The 24,909-nt window shown below is 39.8% G+C and overlaps 1 protein-coding gene and 1 pseudogene across 1 annotated transcript in view; one reads left to right on the top strand and one right to left on the bottom strand.

The window, feature by feature from the left end:
- The window catches only part of KIAA1217 (KIAA1217 ortholog), an 815,330-nt gene that overhangs the window by 106,005 nt on the left and 684,416 nt on the right, over nt 1–24,909 (top strand). The gene's annotated exons all lie outside the window — the stretch shown is intronic.
- Nucleotides 10,357–10,845, bottom strand: LOC113903584 (annotated as a pseudogene).

Here is a 24,909-nt window from a genome sequence, read left to right as displayed (position 1 = left end):
CCTTGATTCTGTTTGTGTTTCAAAGATAGGCTCATTTGTGTCATGTATTAGATTCTACATATAAGTGATATCATACGGGTATTTGCCTTTCTCTTTCTGACTTACTTCACTTAGTATGATAATCACTAGTTGCATCACTAGATAATTGCTAGTTGCCATTTTGCTTCAAATGGCATTGCGTCCTTCTTTTTATGGCTGAGTAGTATTCCATTGTGTATGAGCATTCTACCACGTTTTCTTTGTCCGTTCATCTGCTGATGGACGTTCTTTCAATGTCTTGGCTATTGTGAATAGTGCTGCTATGAACATTGGGGTGCATATATCCTTTTGAGTTATACTTTTTTTCTGGATATGTGCCCAGGAGTAGGATTGCTAGATCATATGGCAACTCTAGTTTTAGTTTTTGAGGAACTTGTATACATTTTCCATAGTGACTGCACCGACTAACATCCCCACCAGCAGTGTAGGAGAGTTCCCTTTCTCCACGCCCTCTCCAGCATTTGCTAATTGTAGATTTTTAATGATGGCCATTCTGACCAGTGTGAGGTAGTACCTCAGGGTAGTCTTGATTTGGATCTCCCTAATAATTAGTGATGTTGGGCATCTTTGGCCATTTATATCTCTTCTGTGGAGAAATACTTTTTTACGTCTTCTGCCCATTTTTTGATAGGGTTGCTTATTTTTTGTTCTTGAGTTTTACGAGCTGTTTGTGTATTTTGGATGTTAAGCCCTTGTCAGTCACATCATTTGCAAATATTTTCTCCCATTCTGTAGGTTTTGTATGTTTTGTTTATGGTTTCCTTTGCTATGCAAAAGCTGATAGATTTGATTAGGTAACATTTGTTTATTTTTATTTTCATTTCTATTATCTTGGGAGACCGACCTAAGAAAACTGGTATGATTTATATCATAGAATTTTTGATTATGATCTCTTTTAGAGTTTTATGGTGTCATACCTTATGTTTAAGTCTTTAAGCCATTTTGAGTTTATTTTTATGTATGTTGAGAGTTGTGTTCTAACTTCATTGATTTATATGTGGCTATCTACCTTTCTTCAATTTTAAATCAATGAAAGATTGCATTCTCATTTCACACAAGGTATCTACTAAATTAGTTTTATATGTACAGATCTATTTTTATTATACCCCACTGCTTTAATAAAGAAATGCATCTATAATTGCATCTTGATAAAACTACCATGAGAATGCCACGATTTTGCTTTGTGGCTTTCTACACACATACAACACACACACACACAATGGCCAAGAAATTGATGCAGTTTCATACTAATATATGTGAGTTTATATTAATACAAAATTAAAATCATTTTATGTGTGTATATTAACTTCATGAAGTATTGATATAAATATGAACAAGAATGTAGCCATAAAGATAAAAATGTTTTACATGCATAAAATCATTGTGTGTAACTCTGTAGACATATAGATTAAATATAAACAAAATTATAGACACACAGATAAGAACATAGCTGTGGGCATATATATATGCAATTTTGTTATTGGATCATGTTTTCAGTATAACACTCCTTTTTTTCTTCACTGCTGGCACTTCACCTTTCTCAGGAGGATAAGTGAAGTGAAACTCTTCAGATGAGGCTTACATCAGCTGCTGGGATAGTTCAGGGAAGATTGTAATTATAGGCTGAAGATATGCTACAGAGTCCTGCAGGGCACTGAGTACTTCTTTCTTTCTGAGCCTGTGGTCAGTGGCTTGCTTTCTGTAGAGGTGATCATGCTACAGACTTGGGTGAGAGGTTCCTTTGAATGTTCTGAATTCCTTCTCTTTGTGTGAGTGCAAGCCAGGGGAGCCACTCACACAAGATGCTTTGTATTAGTAATCATGAGACACAACCAGATTTTTGAAACATATGAATAAATGTTGGACTCCTCCTGGGCAAATTTTTTTTTTCCATTTTTTTAAACAGAGATGATATGCATGGGCGATATGAACATGAGTCTTGTACGTGGTACTTTTATCAGTCTGATTTGCCCTGAGTTACTTTTTCAGTGTGGCATTAGAGATATATACATGCCCTGGCCCGTGTCCCATGCACTGGTGGTGTGGACTGATGAGAGAGCTGGCAGAATGAAGGTGTAGTCTGAGACATAATCATTTCCTATTAGTTGTCTAGTCAACTAACCCCATCCTCATGTGTTGAATGAAAACTAATTTAAACTCAAGACCAGGACTCTGGAAGAGATGCTGTAAGGCAAATTCTTTAAGATTCATGTTGATGTATGGCAAAACCAATACAATATTGTAATTAGCCTCCAATTAAAATAAATAAATTTATATTTTAAAAAAAGATCTGTGGTCATCTGATCAGATGGAATTCTCATCTTGGGAATTCCCATTAGATTCACCCTAAAGATGTCTGACAGTTGATTGAGACATATGTATGTGCGTGTGTGTGTGTGTATGAAGGAAGAGTGAAAAAGTGTAGAATGGGAAAGAGGTGCTGAAAAGATTGTTGTCATTGATGAGCCATGTAATGGTATTTCCACAGGTAAAAAAGTATGAATATCTAAATGCAAATTAAAAGTGCAGCTCAATACCAGAAAAACAAACAACCCAATCAAAAAGTGGGCAAAATACCTAAACATTTTTCTGAAGAAGACATACAGATGACTAATAAACACGTGAAAAGATGCTTGACACTGCTTATTATTAGAGACATGCAAATCAAAACCACAATGAGGTAACATCAGTCAGAATGGCCATCATCAAAAAGTCTGCAAACAATAATTGCTGGATGGGATGTGGAGAAAAGGGAACCCACTTACACTGTTTGTAGGAAAGCAAACTGATTCAACCACTATGGAGAACAATATGGAGATTCCTTCAAAAACCAGGAATAAACTGTCATATGACCAAACAGACCCACCACTGGGCATATACCCTGAGGAAACCAGAATTGAAAAGGACACATGCACCCCAATGTTCATTGCAGCACTATTTACAATAGCTAGGACATGGCAGCAACCTATACATATCCACCAGCAGATGAATGGATAACGTTGTGGTACATACACACAATAGAATATTACTCAGCTATAAAAGGAACACATCTGAGTCAGTTCTAGTGAGGTGGATGAACCTAGAGCCTATTATACAGAGTGAAATTAAATCAGAAAGAGAAAGACAATCACCTATATATGGAATCTAGGAAGATGGTACCGATGATCCTACATGCAGGGCAGCAAAGGAGACATAGACATAAAGAACATTTTGGACACAGTAGGAGGAGCGGGTGGGATGATTTGAGAGAATAGCATTGAAACATAGATATTACCGTATGTAAAATAGCTAGCCAGTGGGACTTTGATGTATGACACAGGGAACCCAAAGCTGGTGCTCTGTGACAACCTGGAGGGATGGAGTGGGGAGGGAAGGGGGAGGGGGTTGGAGGGAGGGAACACATGTATGCCTGTGGCCTATTCATGCTGATGTATGGCAAAAAACACAACAATATTGTAAAGTAATTATCTTCCAATTAAAATAAATATTTTTAAGAAGTGGATTAAAAAGTCCAAGTTGAAAAATAAATAAGAAGTGAATGATAAAATGTGAATGATTTTTTTACATTAGCTGTACTTTTGAATAATAGCATAAACTGGAAGATCAGATGGTCATTTTTCACTTCTTCAGATCCTACCCTAACTAGTAAAACTCTTATTTACCCTGATGATGATTTTCTAATTTCATATCATGAGCCTTCCTAAGGATACCATTTTACATTCTCATGAATTATTCTGTGAGAAAAAAATTCTCAAAACCAACATCTGGGTGGGGTTTTCATGGTATTCACATTCATATTCTATTACTTTCCTCTGTCATCTCTTCTAGGAATAATGATTTTTTGCTAACCTAGTTGAATCTTCTTAGGTTTGAACCAACCGTCTACTCTTTTGAATGAGTTTAATTTGCACTGCTACTTTTTCTTTTTGCCTACTCTTTGAAGACTGCAATCAACTCCTTTTTGGCCTTCACTGTACATTTTCAAGTTATTGATTCACTTGCTATGTGGTATATAAATGAAGCTTACAAATGCAATTTCTTTGGTTCTTTGAGTTTTTTTTCCCCCCTTCAGCTCTCTGATGTCCCAGCAATTCTGACTCAACATTCACAATATCTCAGCCCATTAGCAGCTAGAATTTGTTGAAGCACATTGAACTATATTTCCTTGCTCTAATGAAGCACACAAAATATAACTGCTGTCTCCTCAGCAAGCTACCCTTTCTAAAGAGGGCAGAGAAAATGTTCTCTGAGAGCATAGAGCTCTCTTAATGAACTCAGAGGGACTTTCTACACTGGCCAGCTTGCATCAGTGTGAAATTCAACAGATTACGTGTACTGGGTCAGCTGCTTCTGTCTGTATACTGCCCTTTCAGTCTTTTGAATGGACATGGATAATACAGTCAGCTATGTTTTCAAACCCCATTTGGCATTTTCTGAAATGGAAAATGCAGAGATTTTGAAGAATTCATAGCCTGAATGAAGGACACAAAATATCATGATTATGTATATATAATGGAATATTACTCAGCTATTAAAAAGAATGAAATAATGCCATTTATAGCAACATTCATGAACCTAGAGATTGTTATACTGAGTGAAGTCAGACAGAGAAAGACAAATATTGTAATGACACTGCTTATATGCAAAATGGTTTTAAAAAACAATACAAATGAACTTATTTAGAAACCAGAAACGGACTCACAGACTTAGAGAATCAAACATATGCTTACAAGTAGGGAAGGGTGGTGGGTAGGGATATTTCAAGAGTTTGGGATTGATATATACATACTGCTATACTTAAAATGGGTAACCAACAGAACCTGCTATATATCAAAGAGAACTCTGCTCAATATTCTTTAACAACCTAACAGGGAAAAGACTTTGAAGAACTGTCGTCTTAGTTGCTCAGTCATGTCTGACTCTTTGCTACCCCATGGACTATGGCCTGCCAGGCTCCTCTGTCCATGGGATTTTCCAGGCAAGAATACTGGAGTGGGGTGCCATTGCCTTCTCCAGGGGCTCTTCCTGACCCAAGGATCGAACCCAGGTGTCCTGCATTGCAGGCAGACTCTTTACCATCTGAGCCACCAGGGCCTTTTGAAGAAGAATAGATACGTGTATATGTATGCTGCTGCTGCTGCTGCTAAGTCGCTTCAGTCGTGTCTGACTCTGTGCGACCCCACAGACGGCAGCCCCCTGGCTCCCCTGTCCCTGGGATTGTCCAGGCAAGAACACTGGAGTGGGTTGCCATTTCCTTCTCCAACGCATGAAGGTGAAAAGTGAAAGTGAAGTCACTCAGTCGTGTCTGACTCTTCGCAACCCCATGGACTGCAGCCTACCAGGCTCCTCCGTCCATGGGACTTTCCAGGCAAGAATACTGGAGTGGGGTGCCATTGCCTTCTCCAATGTATATGTATAACTGAACATTATATGAATTACTTTGTTGTACACCTGAAACTAACATAACACTGTTAATCAACTACACTCCAATGTAAAATAACAAGCTTTTTAAAAAAGAAAGAGAAATTAGATGTAAAAACCATCTCTAAGTGAAGTTTTTTAAAGATGTGCTGTTACATGGAATGTCGGGAAATGGAGCCTGGGTAGCTATTGCTGGAGCACGGGGTAGGAGAATGGATTAGGGATATGATTGCAGGTGAAATTGGGGAGCTAGGATCTTATCTGGATGTGTAGTTTTATAAATAGCCAGATAAAGAGATTGACATGATCCTTAGGTGCCCATTCAATATGCAATCATATTTGTATTTGGAGGTATCAGATGAATATGTGTAAGTTGATGTGAAAGAGGTTCATTGCCTTTCAGTTCAACACCCAGGAATGCCAGAAAACTAGGAAAATGTAGATACCTGGGCCAGGTTCAAAATCCAGAAATGGAACCCCTCAGCTATCAGAAATGAAGAAGAACTCAAAGCCATATCAGTGAGCAGGAACTGAAACTTAAATGGACCATGAGAGAAGGCAATAAAGATGCAGGGTTTAACTACTGGCAACTGAAGTTTTAAGTTCCGTGGAGATTTCAGGCTTCCCTAGTGGCTCAGACGGTAAAGAATCCACTTGCAATGCAGGAGTCACAGAAAACACAGGTTTGATCTCTGGGTCAGGAAGACCCCCTGGAGAAGGAAATGGTAACCCAATCCAGTATTCTCACCTAGAGAATTCCATGGACAGAGGAGCCTGGCGAGCTACAATCTATGGTATCACAGAGAGTCAGACATGACTGAGTGGATAACACACATGATGATTGTTACTAATGGCATATATTAGTGTTAGTTCATGTGAACTCCTTGAAAACAGGGGTTCTCTTTGTTTGTGTGTCTTCCACTGTGCTTAACACAAGCCATAGTAGGAGCTTGGTGTAAGGTTGGTGAATGAAATAATAATTATTCTTTTTTCTGGTTTAAAAAAAATCAGCTTTATTGGGATATAGTTCACTTACCATGCTATTCACGCATTTAAAGTGCACAATTCAGTGGCTTTTAGTATATTCACAGAATTTTGCAGCCATCACCATAGTCAATCTTAGAACTTTTTCATTATCTCCAGAAGAAACCCCCTGCCTAGCAGCTGTCCCCCTCAATACCCTTCTCCCCGTCCACCTCCCACCTTAACCTTAGTTTACCACTAATCAATTTCCTATCTCTCTAGATTTGCCTGTTCTGGATATCTCATACAGCTGGAATCATGCAGTATGTGGGTCTTTATGACTGACCGCTTTTACTTTCAGAGTTCACCCATGTTGCAACACAGATCAGTACTTTGTTTATTTTTATTGCTGAGTAATAGTCCATTGTATATAGTCCGTTTTATTTATCCATTTATTGTTTGATGGAGAATTGGGTTGTTTTCACTTTGGCTGTTATGAATAATGTTTTATGAACATTCATACACAAATTTTTGCATGGACACATGTTTTCATTTCTCTTTAGTATGTGCCTAGGAGTGGACTAGCTGGGCCGTAGAGAGGAGGGAATGGAAACCCACTCCAGTATTCTTGCCTGGAGAATCCCATGGACAGAGGAGCCTGGCGGGCTACAGTCCATGGGGTCGCAAAAGTTGGACACGACTGAGCAACTAAACAACAAAATGGTAACTTACTAGATCTTCTCTGGTGACTCAGTGGTAAAGAATCCTCCTGCAATGCAGGAGACTTGGATTCGATCCCTGAGTTGGGAAGATCTTCTGGAGAAGGAAATGCCAACCCACTCCAGTATTCTTGCCTAGAAAACCCCATGGACAGAGGAACCTGGTGGGCTTCGGTCCACGGAGTCACAAGAGAGTCAGACACAACTGAGTGACTAAACAACAACAAAAATGGTAACCTACTACTTAATCATTTGAAGAACTACTAGAACTACTAGCTACTTTCCAAAGTAGCTGCACCACTTTGCGTTCCCCTCAGCAGTGTATGAGGATTCCAGTTTCGCTGCATACTCCTCGATACTTGCTATTATCTGAGATTTTGGCTATAGCAATTCTAGTAAGTGTGAAGTGGTATCTCACTGTGGTTTGGGTTTGCATTTCTTTGATGGCTAATTATGTGAGCGTCTTTTCATGTGCCTAGTGGGCATTTGTTTGCCTTCTCTGGACAGCAATATCAGTTCTTTGGACCGTTTTTCAAAATGGGTTATTTATCTTTTATTTATGAGTTGTAGTAGCTCTTTGTACATTCTAGATGCGATTTCCCTAGAAGACATGTGGTTCGCAAAAATGTCTTCCTATTCTGTGAGCTGTCCTTTCATTTTCCTGATGGTGTCCCCTTGAAGCACAATGTTTGGATGATGTTCAGTTCATTTTTTTGTTTGTTGCTGGTGATTTGATATAATATCTAAGAAACCATTGCTTAATCCTAAGAGACTCTCCCTTAGTTTTTGAAAAATAACTTTTATTACTGTTTGATTGCCTTGAGAATTTTTTTGTTTGGTTTCATTATAGCTCTTTTTAATGCTTATATATCTGGTCCAGTTTTTCCTTCTCTTTCTCTCTGTAATTATCTATCTTTAAAAAAGATCTTCATGTATGTAATAGTTTGATCCTGTTTTTCTCACTTAAAATTTTATGGTGCATATTTTCCAGTATCATTCAAAATATTTGGAAAAGATCACATAAAAGGAGTGTAAATCCCAGTGTGTAATTTATGTATTCTAATTTATTTACTTATTTCCATATTATTATGTACTTATAACTTGCTTTCAATATTGTAGTATTACTATGAAGGGCTAGTAAACATGAGTATAAATATAATATTGTGGTATTACTATTAAGGGTTGGTCAACATGCATATAAATATACTGTGGTCCAAGTACCAAGTCCATTCCCTAGGATAGATTCTAGCCAAGAGGTGGAGTTAGTCAAAAGGCATGAACATCTTTCTAGAATGAATGCAAATTGCTTTTCAGAAAGTTGTACCAATTCACACTTTCCTAGTTAGTGACTGTTTCATTGTATCCTTATCAATATGAGTATTATTTTTTTTTTACAAAAATCAAGTAGTAACTGTAGGACCCTCCTGTTTGATGCCCCAACCACTCATTTACTTAAGCTTGAGAATGTAGCTGCTAATTTCAGTATGAAGCAGTCCCCAAGGAAAAGTCATAAATTCTACCAAAATTTTCACAGTATTTCAGTGACTTCACACTTCATTTAAAAAGGCACTAAACAATTACCAAGTAATTAACAAACGTGTATCTAAGGAACTGAAAAAAGTTCTCTCATAGAGATCACTTCTGAGCTTGTGTTGTTTTATTTTGGGGGGAGTGGGTGGGAGAGGAATCGTTGACACAAATGAACAATTTAGAGGCAAGTATCAATTTATGGGAATAATTAGCAGATGACCCTGCTCACTAGATTTGGGGAATCCTCTTGACATCTAGAACTCCGGCTTACTCTTAAAATGAGAGGCACTTAACAGCATTGAGTCCAGGCAAGCAGATCAGTGTTAGAACCCAGGTGCTACCATTTCCTGGCGGTGCAGCTTAAGGTTGGCTTAAACTGCACATGAAGCACTTAACATAACTAAGCACACACTAGATATTCAGTAAATGTCGGCTATTTTCCCTTATTATTCATCTTTATATTCCCCAAAAGACAGCAAACACTGAGGAGAGCTGGTAACAAGTACTCAATACAATTATTAAGTGAGTATATAAATAAATTATGGAAAAACTAAAAGGAATGTATACGGAAGAAACCTCCCAGATTTTTGTGTTATCAGCCACTCATAATCCTCCAAAATTATGCCATCTCACGTTTGAAATTTCTCTAAGTGATTATCCGCTTATGCTTCCTTGTTGAGATCTTACTCTGAAATAAAACATTATTTGTAGCCTGTCATGTTTCTCTTCTTGCAGGGATGTACATTGTGTTTTAGTTTGCCATTTTAAATCATTTAGCAGATTAAAAAAAAATAGGAAGAAAAAAGTAATCACTTAGGGTCTAATTTAATCAAGAGGCACAGCATGAAGTGTGAAAAACTCAGGGTTGTTCTGATCCTTGGCTTCACTGAAGGCCACAGAAAGGTATAAATTAAGTGACCTTTCCAGGTCAGGATTTTATGACTTTGACAAATTCCCCAAGCTTAGCAGTTATCAGAGAAAAACATGTGAGCAAGAATATGAAGATCTTTTCTCCCCAACTACATCTTTCCATGAGTAGATAGGATAATGGGTTTGAAAGTACCTGAAGAAAAGTTAAGTTCTATAAGTCTACAGCATTATTATTATAATGTAAGGGATATAAGCACAGCAAAAATATGGAAAGGTTCCAATTGAGCCAAAGTTTCTTTTTTATCACTTCATAAGCTCTTACAGCCAGAGGGATTATTAGCGATTTTATGGTCTAAACATCTCACGTTTATATATGAAAGAAAAGTAAAGTGACTTTATCAAGATTATATTGTTTAAAACCAAACTCCCTTTGCTCTCTATAAAAATAATAAATAGTAAAATTTAAATTTAAACTGTTCATAAAAGACTGTATTCTTTAATCTTCATGGTGCAAGAAAAATATAAACTTATGTAGTTCATTTATAAGGAGTTTGAATGCTTTATTTTTGTACTGAAAACTTTTGTTTTAGAATTAGCCAGCTGGACTCAGTTTATTTATTTATTTAGAGTTTTTGATCATTCATTTGGCTGTGCTGTGTCTTAGGTGCGGCATGTAAGACCTTTGTTGCACCCTGCAATCTCTTAGTTGTGGCGTGTGGGATCTAGTTCCCTGACCAGGGATCCAACCCAGGCCCCTGCATTGGAAGTGCAGAGTCTTAGCCACTGGACCAGCAGGGAAGTCCCTGGACTCAGTTTAGATAATCCCAGTTTTGTTGTCAACATCCTAAGCGTCATAGTCAGGAGTCAGTTGAACATATGCCTTCTTCTCTCCATCAGGCCTGATTAGGGTATTGAGTTTAGCCATGTCACAGTCACAGAGCTTCTTCACAGCCTATCTAACTTGGTTCTTGTTGGCTTTGACATCCACAGTGAATACCAGTGTGTGGTTGTCTTCTGTTTTCTTCACGGCTGACTTGGTGCTGAGGGGGAATTTGATGATGGCAATAGTGGTCAAGTTTGTTTCTCCTAGGGGCGTTCTTCCAAGGATATTTGGACCCTCTTGAATATTAGCCACAGTGTGGGCTGCTAGAAGGTGGGTGATGTCCGGGTCTTCTGTTTTTGTGGCTGTGGACCCCTTTCAACACTGCCTTCTTGGCCCTCAAAGCCTTTGCTTTGGCTTTAGCTTTGGGAGAGACAGGGGATTCCTTCTTCGCCTTCGGCACCGTCTTCATGAAAAGCCGAATGTATTTTAAATGTTATTGTCCTAAGGTGAATTAGAAAATCTAAAATGAGAAATTTCAATTATGGAGGCTTCATTGGAATTGATTAGTGTTTTGAAAATGTTTTTGCTGCATAAGCAGTGCAGAGTTTAAATTCCCAGTCTCCACCCTTAGTGTAAGTTAACCGAACAGCCTTGTCCTTTGGAGAACTGTTAGCCAGGAGGGTCCAATCTTCTCTGGAGGATAATATATGCTGAAATGAGTAAAGGTTAATTAAGGCTTTTAGGAACTTCGCTTTTTTCCTATGGAACGCCATATTTAAAGTTAAGCCCTTCCCTCAAGCAAAGTTTAAGAAGGTTGTTTCATTTGGTAGCCAGCATTCATCTTAACTTGGAGCTGTAAGTCTTGTATGCAAAGTACTGAGTGACATTTTGAATAAACAAAACCAAACACAAGGTTGCAAAAAATGTTTTTGCAAATATTACTTTGATTCTTAGGAAGTACACTTCCCTACACTCACTTTTGGATGATATTGTATTTAAAATACAATTCTCCTTTAGCCAATCCTATTTAGAAGGACTGAAGAGTGGAAGGGTGGAAACTCTAAACCACTTGAAAGTGAAAATACTAGATCTTACATTGTAATTTGAAGGGCAAATGGATGAGTGGTTGGAAGTTAAAGCTTTTGTATCGTTTATCACCAACTAGAGAGTTGTTGTCAGAAAGTGAGCATCAGAAATCGTCCATAGGGAACTTATTCTTTATGCAAGAGAGTAGGGCACACAGAAATCCTGGAAAAGAAGCAAAGGCAAAGGAGGGAAATGGGAAAAAAGATGATGCTGCTCTTCTTGGGCTGCAGCATATACTGCGGTCCCTGCTGCTTTGAACTTGAAATTACAGTGAGTGCTGTGGAATATATACTGCACAAGTCCTTGTCAGATACTCCTGCAGAGTTGGAAAGCGAGATGATTCTGTTCCCCTTGCAGAAAAGACAAAGTCCTAGTTCTTCCATAAAGCAGTGACTGTGACATAATGCTCGCTTTAAATGATTTGAAATCATTTTCATTGGTACTTACCTGGCAGGCTCTATTGCGTTCCGTTTCACCAACCTTCTCACAGTGGTACAGTGTATTACCGCTCGTCAGCAGCTGTGGAAGTTTGATAAGACAGGATGATGTATACAAACAATTTCTTCTTCAGAAGAATTCATCCCGAAGAATTGTCAAATTATTTTTAAATGGCTGTAGTTCTTAATGAAACATTGCAAGAGAAATTTAAAGCTTCACTTCTGTGATGTGGCCTTGCTATTCAGTAGTCATGTTGTAGCATTGTGAGATGGGTCTGAGCTGCGACATGCTTTAGGGACTGTCTTTTCTAAAGCACTGATTTTTCTAATGAGATAAGGGAGATCCAGAGAGGTTAGGTAACTTGAAGGCTCTAAAGAAAATTTGAGGGTCGAAGGAACCTTTAGAAATCCAGAAGATCACAGTCAGTCGTATTATGAAGGAGGCTAAAGAGGTCTAGAATTTCTTCAGTGTTGACAACAGGTCACTGGAGCTGATAGCAATGGAGAGAAGGAAATAGACTGTTAAGAGGAGTGTTTCCTTGACTTTGGTTACAGTGTTGGAATAGTACTAGTCTTGTGTTGAGACAGTATTGCAGAACAGTTTTCAGTGGTTTTCTATGTGAAGTATAGGGGCCAGGCTCTGATTCTTTTATTTATTAATTTTTTACTATTATTTATCAGGGTTTACAGGGTTGGGGTTTTTATTGTTGCTTTATAAAGTTGTATTAGTTTCTGCTGTACAACAAAGTGAATCAGCTGTATATATACATATATCCCCTCTCTCTTGGACCTCTCTCCCACCCCCAGCACCACCCGACCCCTCTAGGTCATCACAGAGCCCTGAGCTGAGCTCCCTGCACTACACAGCAGCTTCCCACCAGCTATCTGTTTCACACATGGCAGTGCACATACTTTAAGTCCAGTCTCCCAGTGCATCTCACCCCCGACCCGTGTCCACTTGTCCATTCCCTGTGTCACTATTCCTGCCCTGAAAATAGGTTCATCGGTACCATTTTTCCAGATTCTGTATATATGCATTAACATACGATATTTGTTTTTCTCTTAACTTACTTCGCTTTGTATGACAGTCTCTTGGTCGATCCATGTCTCTACAAATGATCCAATATCATTCCTGTTTATGGCTAATATTCCATTGTATATACATACCACATCTTCTGTATCCATTCTTCTGTTCACAGGCTCTCATTCTGAACAGCTATCTGGGAGGGGTGTAAAGGAACTGGTGAAGTCTGATGTGAAAAATCTTTTTCATTGATTTAAAACCTAAACTTTGAGTAACTCGAATTTTCCAGACTCCCTCATAGTAGGCTCTTCCACATGAAGAATAGGAAGGGAGAATCTGCAATCTTAATCTCTGTATTTGGGTTCAGAGACCAAGACACAGGGCAGCCTGTGACAGAGGCAAAACTGTACCTTTATCTACTCTAAAACATCTCTTGATTTTTAGTGCTTGTTTGATCATGACATTATGATACTAGTGACCAGGATCAGCCAGGGAGAGCGAAGAGCCCTGGTTGCCTTGATGATGATTTCTCCTTTGGCAGGGCCTAAGAAACTAGGAAAGTGGCAGTTGAGGTGGATGGAAAGAGCTGAACAGACGCCTGAAGAAATCACCCGTTCTTATGAGCTCTCTTGACAAATGTAATGACCTGGTGACTAATTTCTTGCCCTATGAGGGATTATCTATTAGCCCTGGGATTATTCCACTACTCTTAGTATCAATAAGGCAAAGATGTGAGCTTATAATAATTGCATTCTACTAAAATATTCCTTCTATACTGAATGGGTTTAAAATTATTGTCATTATTCATATTACTTTATCTATGTAAATAATAGCATTCTACTTAATACTTCTGCTTTAATATTGTTTGTATAATATTAAAGTATCATTTGAATTCATTAAGAAAGGGATTATTGAGCAGAAATTCTGTGGAAAAGGATACCAGTAGCTCCTCATATTTTCCCCTTCTTCTTGCCTTGTAGCAGAACACTGATAGTAAAGCCAACATGGTCTAAGGTCCCTTGCAGCCAAGTCTGGCCACATGACTAGGATCTATTTAAGATGATACAAACAGAATTGTTGTTTGGGGCCGTCAAGAGGTTATCCGAAAGAGAGGAGTGTGCCCTTTCTCTGCTCCTTCTCCTTTTTCTTGGCTGAATTTAGAGGAAATGGATGGAGCTCAAGGAGAACCTTGAACTTAAAAGTAATATGGGAAAGATATGGAACAGAAGAGCTATGAACCCACAGCAGCTTTGAATCCCCCGCTGATGGACTTCTTTGCTAAGTCGTTTCAATCGTGTCTGACTCTTTGTGACCCCGTGGACTGTAGCCTGCTAAGCTCCTCTGTCCATGGGATTTTCCAGGCAAAAATACTGGAGTGGGTTGCCATTTCCTCCTCCAAGGGATCTTCCTGACCCAGGGATTGAACCCACATCTCTTACATCTCCTGTACTGGTGACAGAAATATTCATTTCATTCTCATTTAAGCCACCACTACTTGGGGGATCTCTGGATATATTCAGCTACATGTAATCCTAAGCAATACAGGTCTTAATTTAAAATATCATGAAAAACATTTAGTCCATATAGAAAAATCATTGAGCAAAACATCTTGCCAGTAGACACACAAAAGTATATTATCATTGTAAATGGCAGTTTGCCCTAGGAGTTGAAAAGTTTTCATGTCATAACATTGAGGTTTTGAAGCAGTTCAGTTCAGTCGCTCAGCTGTGTCCAACTCTTTGCGACCCCATGGAATGAAGCACGCCAGGCTTCCCTGTCCATCACCAACTCTTAGAGTTTACTCAAACTCATGTCCATCAAGTTGGTGATGCCATCCAACCATCTCATCCTCTGTTGTTCCTTTCTCCCATCTTCAATCTTTCCCAATATCAGGGTCTTTTCAAATGAGTCAGCTCTTCGCATCAGGCAGCCAAAGTATTGGAGTTGCAGCTTCAGCATCAGTCCTTCCAATGAATATTCAGGACTTATTTCCTTTAGGATTGACTGATTTGATTACCTTGCAGCCCAAGGGACTCTCAAGAGTCTTCTCCAACACCACAGTTCAAAAGCATCAATTCTTCGGTGCTCAGCTTTTTTTTTATAGTCCAACTCTCACCTCTATACATGACTACTGGAAAAACCATAGCTTTGACTAGACGGACCTTTGTTGGCAAAGTAATGTCTCTGCTTTTTAATATACTGTCTAGGTTGGTCATAGCTTTTCTTCCAAGGTCATAGCTTTTCTTGCAAGTGTCTTTTAATTTCATGGCTGCAGTCACCATCTGCTGTGATTTTGGAGCCCCCCAAAATAAAATCTGTCACTGTTTCTATTGTTTCCCCATCTATTTGCCATGAAGTGATGGGACCAGATGTCATGATCTTAGTTTTCTGAATGTTGAGTCTTAAGCCAAGTTTTTATCTTTCCTCTTTCACTTTTATCAAGAGACTCTTAGTTCTTCTTCCCTATCTGCCATAAGGGTGGTGTCATCTGCATATCCAAGGTTATTGATATTTCTCCTGGCAATCTTGATTCCAGCTTGTGCTTCATCCAGCCTGGCATTTCACCTGATGTACTCTGCATATAAGTTAAATAAGCAGGGTGACAGTATACAGCCTTGACGTACTATTTTCCCAATTTGGAACCAGTCTGTTCTTCCATATCCAGTTCTAACTGTTGCTTCTTGACCTGCATACAGATTTCTCAAAAGGCAGGTCAGGTGGTCTGGTATTCCCATCTCTTGAAGAATTTTCCACAGTTTGTTCTAATCCACACAGTATTGTCAATAAAGCAGAAATAGATGTTTTCCTGGAACTCTCTTGCTTTTTCAATGATCCAGCAGATGTTGGCAATTTGATCTCTGGTTTTTCTGCCTTTTCTAAATCCAGCTTAAACATCTGGAAGTTCATGGTTCATGTACTGTTGAAGCCTGGGTTGGAAAATCTTGAGCATTACTTTGTTAGCCTGTTAGATGAGTGCAATTGTGCAGTAATCTAAACATTCTTTGGCATTGCCTTTCTTTGGGATTTGAAACAGATTTTCCCTTAAATGTTTAAATGCCGGCCTTGAGAGGGTTGCTGATCCAGTAATTCAGGAAACTCAGTACTGTACCACGTGTGTCGCTTACTGGTGCTGTGCTCTTGAATAAGCCCTTGTGACCTTGGATTGTCCCTCTGTAAAAATACCAATTCTGGACTAAGTCATCTCCATAGTTCCTCTAAGCTCTGTGGGCCTTAAATTTATAAAATTTCCTGTATTCTTGTAAAACCACCAGAACTCTTTCTGGCCCTAGCTACATATGTAAATATAGGTTAACAAATACTTACAGAGTGCCTGGTATATATAGATGATTCCCCAATTTTGCACTATAGGGGATATGTGGGGGGGGGGGGGGGGAGAAGAGGCACACACAGCTCATTTGCAAAGAATTTACATTCTAATGGTGTAGCACATGAGGCAAATAGCAAGTCATAAGATTTTGAATGACCCATGTCTCCTGACTCCTAGTTCAATGATGGCTCCTCTCTCCTCTTACAGAGCTCCACCTGTTAAAGTGACAGAGGTCTCCTGGCCATGTGGTCTATAGAGCTCTTACTAAATTCCAAAAATTTTATTTTATACCATGAACTACAATTCTACTCTCTTATGACTCATTTAAGTCTAATCTGCTTGCTATGATAACGATCATTCAACTTCTCTCTAACATTAGCTATGCTTTATCTCACTTGTAAAGCTACATGTCAGCGAGGGCAGAATATTCTCTTGATAATTGAATGCCCACATGTTGAAAGAATTGGTGAAACAGTTAAATCAGAAAAGACTTTCTGGAAGAAGTGAGCTTTGATCTCAGGCTCTAAGGAGGTGACAAATGGAGGTTGTCAAAGATGTCAGGAAATTGTCTTCTTTTATATATAATTTTTAAATGTATTTATTTACTTATTTGGCTGCACCGAGTCTTAGTTGTGGCACACAGGATCTTAGTTGTGTCTTGTGGGATGTAGTTCCCTGACCAGGGATCCAACCTGGGCCCCCTGCATTGGGAGCTTGGAGTCTTAGCCACTGGACCACCAGAGAAATCCCAGGAAGTCATCTGAAAGGGGAGTAAGTGGTATTTGCAAAAGGACTGGATTGGGAATGTTGAAGGGCATGCATGCATGTGGCCAACGGTGGCCAAGTTGGCTGTGGGGAATAGGACCTGAGACCTTTCCTGCCATTCTTTTTTGGCCTTGACTCTCTTATTAGCTTGAAATATACCTTTTAAGCCCAGTGCTTGTCTTGAGTATGGCAGGAGCTCAGGTGAAAGAGAGATGGGTAAGAAGCTGACTCTGGTGGAAGTCATTTTAAAGATACAAAGCAAGGAATGACAAAGTCATCAGTACAAGAATGTGTCCCCTTTGTGCAAAGATATTCTGCTTGCATATTTAGGTTTCATGCTTCACTGTGTGTTTATATGGTGGAGATGAGATAAAGTTGCAGAAGGAACTTCGAATTGCCTGACTTTTGAAAGTTAAGTCAGCTGTGACTTTCCACTAATAAAGTATCTTCGTGGGCTTAATTTTCTTGCAGGTGCGTGCGTGTGTCTCTGTATGATGTATGTAGCTTGTATGTGTAGTGTGTGTGAGAGAGAGGGAGAGTTAATGCCAAGAGAATCAGTAGGCAACTGATTTATTGCAAGCAGTATATTTACCTGAGTATATCATCACTGAAATTAACATAGATTTTAGAAGTGGAAAAATGCCCTGGTGTTCAGTGTCAGCTCCTGTCCCCTCCTTTTGCAGCACAAATCTGCCCTACAGAGTCGTGACAGTTCCTGAGCTCTGATTTGGACTTTGTCAAGGAAATAAAGCACAAAGTCACATGTTCAGATATCACTAAATGGCTGCCTGCAGCAAGCTAGGTTGGCCAACCCCAAAACAATGCATCTACATTACATACCAATGGGACACTGGACTGTGTTTTCAGTCACAGGCATGGAAGCACTTCCTCCTCCTGCATCCTCTTCTAAGTTTCTCTGCCATCTTGCTTGTGCCTGGCAAATCCCTGTCCTCATAAGCAAATACAAATGATCAAGAAATCCTTTTGAAGAAGAGAGCAGGGCCTTTTCCAGTTTCCTTCCTTTTATAGCTGCTTAAGCTATAGCTATTTATAGATTCTGACAGAGTGTGGTCCACTGGAGAAGGGAATGGCAAACCACTTAAGTATTCTTGCCTTGAGAACCCCATGAACAGTATGAAAAGGCAAAATGATAGGATACTGAAAGGGGAACTCCCCGGGTCGGTAGGTGCTCAATATGCTACTGGAGTTCAGTGGACAAATAACTCCAGAAAGAATGAAGGGATGGAGCCAAAGCAAAAACAATACCCAGCTGTGGATGTGACTGGTGATAGAAGCAAGGTCCGATGCTGTAAAGAGCAATATTGCATAGGAACCTGGAATGTCAGGTCCATGAATCAAGGCAAATTGGAAGTGGTCAAACAAGAGATGGCAAGAGTGAACGTCGACATTCTAGGAATCAGTGAACTAAAATGGACTGGAATGGGTGAATTTAACTCAGATGACCATTATATCTACTACTGTGGGCAGGACTCCCTTAGAAGAAATGGAGTAGCCATCATGGTCAACACAAGAGTCCAAAATGCAGTACTTGGGTGCAATCTCAAAAATGACAGAATGATCTCTGTTCGTTTCCAAGGCAAACCATTCAATATCACAGTAATCCAAGCCTATGCTCCAACCAGTAATGCTGAAGAAGCTGAAGCTGAACGGTTCTATGAAGACCTACAAGACCTTTTAGAACTAACACCCAAAAAAGATGTCCTTTTCATTATAGGGGACTGGAATGCAAAAGTAAGAAGTCAAAAAACACCTGGAGTAACAGGCAAATTTGGCCTTCATACAGAATGAAGCAGGGCAAAGACTAATAGAGTTTTGCCAAAAGAACGCACTGGTCACAGCAAACACTCTCTTCCAACAACACAAGAGAAGACTCTACACATGGACATCACCAGATGGTCAACACCAAAATCAGATTGATTATATTTATTGCAGCCAAAGATGGAGAAGCTCTATACAGTCAGCAATGACAAGACCGGAAGCTGACTGTGGCTCAGATCATGAACTCCTTATTGCCAAATTCAGACTGAATTTGAAGAAAGTGGGGAAAACCACTAGACCATTCAGGTATGACCTAAATCAAGTCCCTTATGATTATACAGTGGAAGTGAGAAATAGATTTAAGGGACTAGATCTGATAGATAGAGTGCCTGATGAACTATGGATGGAGGTTCATGACATTGTACAGGAGACAGGGATCAAGACCATCCCCATGGAAAAGAAATGCAAAAAAGCAAAATGGCTGTCTGAGGAGGCTTTACAAATAGCTGTGAAAAGAAGGGAAGCGAAAAGCAAAGGAGAAAAGGAAAGATATAAGCATCTGAATGCAGAGTTCCAAAGAATAGCAAGGAGAGATAAGAAAGCCTTCCTAAGTGAACAATGCAAAGAAATAGAGGAAAACAATAGAATGGGAAAGACTAGAGATCTCTTCAAGAAAATTAGAGATACCAAGGGAACATTTCATGCAAAGATGGGCTGATTAAAAGACAGAAATGGTATGGACTTAACAGGAGCAGAAGATATTAAGAAGAGGTGGCAAGAATACTCAGAAGAACTGTACAAAAAAAAGAGCTTCATGACCTGGATAATCACGATGGTGTGATCACTCACCCAGAGCCAGATATCCTGGAATGTGAAGTCAAGTGGGCCTTAGAAAGCATCACTATGAACAAAGCTAGTGGAGGTGATGGAATTCCAGTTGAGCTATTTCAAATCCTGAAAGATGATGCCGTGAAAGTACTGTTCTCAATATGCCAGCAACTTTGGAAAACTCAGCAGTGGCCACAGGACTGGAAAAGGTCAGTTTTCGTTCCAATCCCAAAGAAAGGCAATGCAAAAGAATGCTCAAACTACCGCACAATTGCACTCATCTCACACGCTAGTAAAGTAATGCTCAAAATTCTCCAAGCCAGGCTTCAGCAATACATGAACCGTTAAATTCCAGATGTTCAAGCTGGTTTTAGAAAAGGCAGAGGAACCAGAGATCAAATTGCCAACATCTGCTGGATCATGGAAAAAGCAAGAGAGTTCCAGAAAAACATCTCTTTCTGCTTTATTGGCTATGCCAAAACCTTTGACTGTGTGGATCACAATAAACTGTGGAAAATTCTGAAAGAGATGGGAATACCAGACCACCTGACCTGCCTCTTGAGAAACCTATATGCAGGTCAGGAAGCAGCAGTTAGAACTGGACATGGAACAACAGACTGGTTCCAAATAGGAAAAGGAGTACGTCAAGGCTGTATATTGTCACCCTGCTTACTTAACTTCTATGTAGAGTACATCATGAGAAACACTGGGCTGGAAGAAGCACAAGCTGGAATCAAGACTGCCGGGAGAAATATCAATAGCCTCAGATATGCAGATGACACCACCCTTATGGCAGAAAGTGAAGAGGAACTCAAAAGCCTCTTGATGAAAGTGAAAGAGGAGAGTGAAAAAGTTGGCTTAAAGCTCAACATTCAGAAAACTAAGATCATGGCATCTGGTCCCATCACTTCATGGCAAATAGATGGAGAAACAGTGGAAACAGTGTCAGACTTTATTTTTTTAGGCTCCAAAATCACTGCAGTTGGTGACCTGCAGCCATGAAATTAAAAGACGCTTTCTCCTTGAAAGGAAAGTTATGACCAACCTAGATAGCATATTGAAAAGCAGAGACATTACTTTACCAACAAAGGTCCGTCTAGTCAAGGCTATGGTTTTTCCAGTGGTCATGTATGGATGTGAGAGTTGGACTGAGAAGAAAGCTGAGTGCCGAAGAATTGATGCTTTTGAACTGTGGTGTTGGAGAAGACTCTTGAGTCCCTTGGACAGCAAGGAGATCCAACCAGTCCATCCTAAAGGAGATCAATCCTGGGTGTTCACTGGAAGGACTGATGCTCAGACTGAAACTCCAATACTTTGGCTACCTCATGCGAAGAGTTGACTCACTGGAATAGACTCTGATCTATTGGGGGCAGGAGGAGAAGGGGACGACAGAGGATGAGATGGCTGGATGGCATCACCGACTCGATGGACATGAGTTTGAGTAAAGTCCGGGAGTTGGTGATGTACAGGGAGGCCTGGCGTGCTGCGATTCATGGGGTCGCAAAGAGTCAGACATGGCTGAGCTACTGAACTGAACTGATTTATAGATTAAGGTAATTTCTTGGATGCACTTAATCTACTCTCTACATGTGCCAGTCCACACATAAACATATAGCTGCATGAATTTGCTCCACCATTGTGTACCCAAACACCACGTTGCTGTATGTTTCTGTATCTAGTTCAGTCTCTGTTTTAACCCCTGTTAACTAGTGTAGCTAGCTACCCAGTTTCAGTCATCACTGGAGGCCTCTGTCCCTGAAAGTTGCTCAAGGGTCCCATGGTATTCTGTGACTTAGAGAATCTGGGGAAGGACTTCCAACTCTGTAGCCCATTGTGGTCACTGCTGTGTGTTGTGGTCTGTTGCAAGGGAGGAGGCCCATCTCCCACATACTGGATGTGGGAGTAGGCATCATTCTTCATGTCAGTCAATCTCCACATGATCTCCAGTGCCCTTAGCCTACAGAGGCTCAAAGCAGGCTTTCCCTTCTGAGCCAGAGATGGAGGTCGGGCCTCAGCAGTGAGAGCGCTAAATCCTAGTCACTAGATCCGTGGTCATTGACATCGCTCTGGCCCTTTGGCTTTGCAGAAAAGAATTCCCACAAAGACGGGAAGTAGTGAAGTAGTGAAACAAGTTAAGTATTTATTAGGAAGAAATAGAATGCAGTATGTGTGGATAGACATTCAGGGGTACTCAGAGAGTCACACACTCGTGGTAGTTTAAATCACTTATGGAGACATTTCTTCTGGGTTTCCTTTGGCCAATCCTTTTGATATGTCTGGGTCTGAATCCGTACTTGGTACATCTCAGGATCCTCCTATGTTGTTGTTGTTCAGCTGTTAAGTTGTGTCTGACTCTTTGCAACCCCGTGGACTGCAGCACACCAGGCTTCCCTATCTTTCACTAGCTCTCAGAGCTTGCTCAAACTCATGTCCATTGAGTCAGTGATGCCATCCAACCATCTCATCCTCTGCCACCCCTTTCTCCTCCTGCCCTCAATCTTTCCCAGCATCAGGGTCTTTTCCAAGGAGTCAGTTCTTTGCATCAGGTGGCCAAAGTATTGGAGCTTCAGTTTCAGCATCAGTCCTTCCCATGAATATTCAGGACTAATATCCTTTAGGATGGACTGATTTGATCTCCTTGCTGTCCAGGAGACCCTCCAAAGTCTTCTCCAACAGCAAATGTGTTCACACAAATCTCTCAGCCAGGGTGGATTCCAACAACGAGGCCTATGGGTAGCCTTAGCATCAGTCTTCTTTTGACCTGCAAGGAATTTACTAGTCAAGAAAGGCTCCTTGACTTTGAGAATGACAAATACATAGTCTCTTATCTGGGCACGGCCCAGCCTCCTGTCTCAATTGCCCTGCTATTGATATTTTGGAGTTTCTGTCCATAAGGAATCAATTCCTAATGCTTACCTTGTTGGTGGAGAGGGGGCATCTACCCCCTGCCTCACTTGTACTCAGGCTCCAGCTTCCCTGACCATCCCATCAGACATCATGGACAATCAGTAGGATAGAGGAGGGCAGAGGCAGGCTCTGTAGCACCTCTCCAGTCTCTTTTAATTTCCAGGTCATTGTAACCATCTAAACTCAAAGCCACATCCATCTCTTTGGCTAGTAACAAACTCCAAAGCCTGGATAGTGTTTTTTTTTTTCCCCCCAAGTTTCTGGCAATTTCTGTTTTCAATTCCTAAATCTAATATTTCTGGATGCCCCGAACACAAAACTCAAGACTTTGTCTTATCTAGAAGAAAGGGAGCTAAATTTGCCTTATTTTTCCTAGATCTTATTGCACTAGCAGGGACGAGAATATAAAGTCATATCTTAATAGATTATCTGCCACATACACACCAGAGGAACTTGTGGCAGGGGAAGGAAAACAGGAGTTTTTTTGATCAGTGGAAAATGGGCAAACTTTTTTCTTTGTTTTTATTATTGATGTTGTTTAGTGTTATGAAGTACAAGAGTTTTCTAAAGATTGATGTGACTGATAAATTGAGTCACCATCCAGAATTGACTGCTTATTTCTCTATCAAAGATCTACCAAACTTGTTCCATTTAGAAATTCAGGTTAATTATTCTTCCATTCTGTTGGTATCATGCAGGATCATGTCTCTTGAATGCTTAAAGACGCAAAATCATGATCTGATTGCTTAAGCCTCTTAACAAGGATGGAGAGGTATTTAGAAAAAGCCAAATGAGGACGTTTTTCCCAGAGAGTTTTGTGAGAATGAAAATGAAGTGAGTATTTACACTAATGATGTGTGTTTTGTGAATGAGTCCCTCTAGATTGCTAACTTTATCCTTTGATCTGAAAACATGACAGTGATTGAAAAATCAATTAGCACATATACCGTATGTCCAAACAGCCTAAAATAAAGGTGAGGGAGGTGATTTTTAAATGTATTAGGAGCAATACAATTAAAAGTACATTTTTAAATGTATTAGGAGTCGTTAATCCATGAACAACTCCTCCCCAAATTAAGCAGGGTTAATTATAAGGTATGTAAACTGTATTCACTTTCTATTGCTGCTGTAACAAATTGCTGCAAATTTAGTGGCTTACAACATTCATTCATTGTCTTTCAGTTCCATAGAGCAGGAGTCATGGTACAGCATGCCTCAGCTGGGTCCTCCACTTTAAGTCTCGCAGAGACAAAATCAAGGTTGGGAGGGTTGCGTTCCTTTCTGCTTTCAAGCACATTCTATTGTTGATCAAATCCAGTTCTTTGTGGTTGTAGGACTGTGCTTCCTTGATGGCTGTCAGCTGGGGGCCATCCTAGGCTTTTTCTGCTCCTTCCATCATGTTACCCTCTCCATCCTGGTGCCAGTCAAAGCTTTAACTGCTTCTCACACTTAGAATCCCTCTGACCTGGTCATTTATTGTGTCACTTGTCTCTATCTAGAGGAAGTTCTCTACTTTTAAGGGCTGGTGTAAATGAATTGACCTGCCCAGAAAATTCACATAATTTTCCTTATAACGCATAGTTTAAGATGTAATCTTATGCTTTTTACAGAGAGGAAAATGAAAACTTATTTTGTAGATATATTTTAATACTTTTTTGACTGTGTCAGGTCTTAGCTGTGGCCCTTGGGATCTTTGTCGAAGCACACAAGTTCTCTAGTTGTGGCTTGCAGGCTCTAGAGTTTGGATTCAGTTGCACGTGGGATCTTAGTTCCCTGACCAGGGGTTGAACCTCTGTCCCCTGCATTGGGAGGTGGATTCTTAATCACTGGACCACCAAGGAAGTCCCCACTCATTATGTTTTAGATATTAAATCAAAATGCGTTTTCTAGGAATTTCCCTGGTGGTCCAGTGGCTAAGGGTCCATGCTCCTAAGGCAGGTGGCCTAGCTTTGATCCCTGGTCAAGGAACTAGATCCCATTTGCCACAACTAAGGATCCTGCATGCTGCAATGAAGATCAAAGATCCAGTGAGCCACAGCTAAGACCCAGCATGGGCAAATACATAAATATCTTTTAAAATTAAATAATGTTTTCCAGTATTGTCATTTTTTCACATTAAAATCTCAGCTTTTCTTTATCATTTGGGTCCCCTTTAAGTAGTTTTAAATTCTTAGAAGTCATACTCATATTTGTGTGTTAATTAATCTGTATTGGTGAGAATATATATAAAAAACATATAACATGCATAATAAAAGAGCAGGAAAACTAACTCTGGCTTTAATGAAGCTGTATTTAAGGCTGCTTGTGGTTATTAAACCACATATAAAGTGACTGTCTTAGTTATTATACTCAGCAGGTACAATTATTTTATTATGAGATAGTTTCAATAT

This window comes from Bos indicus x Bos taurus, chromosome 13, assembly GCF_003369695.1.
Source record: "Bos indicus x Bos taurus breed Angus x Brahman F1 hybrid chromosome 13, Bos_hybrid_MaternalHap_v2.0, whole genome shotgun sequence".
Classification (NCBI taxonomy): domain Eukaryota; kingdom Metazoa; phylum Chordata; class Mammalia; order Artiodactyla; family Bovidae; genus Bos; species Bos indicus x Bos taurus.
This window is presented reverse-complemented; position numbering and strand designations above follow the sequence as displayed.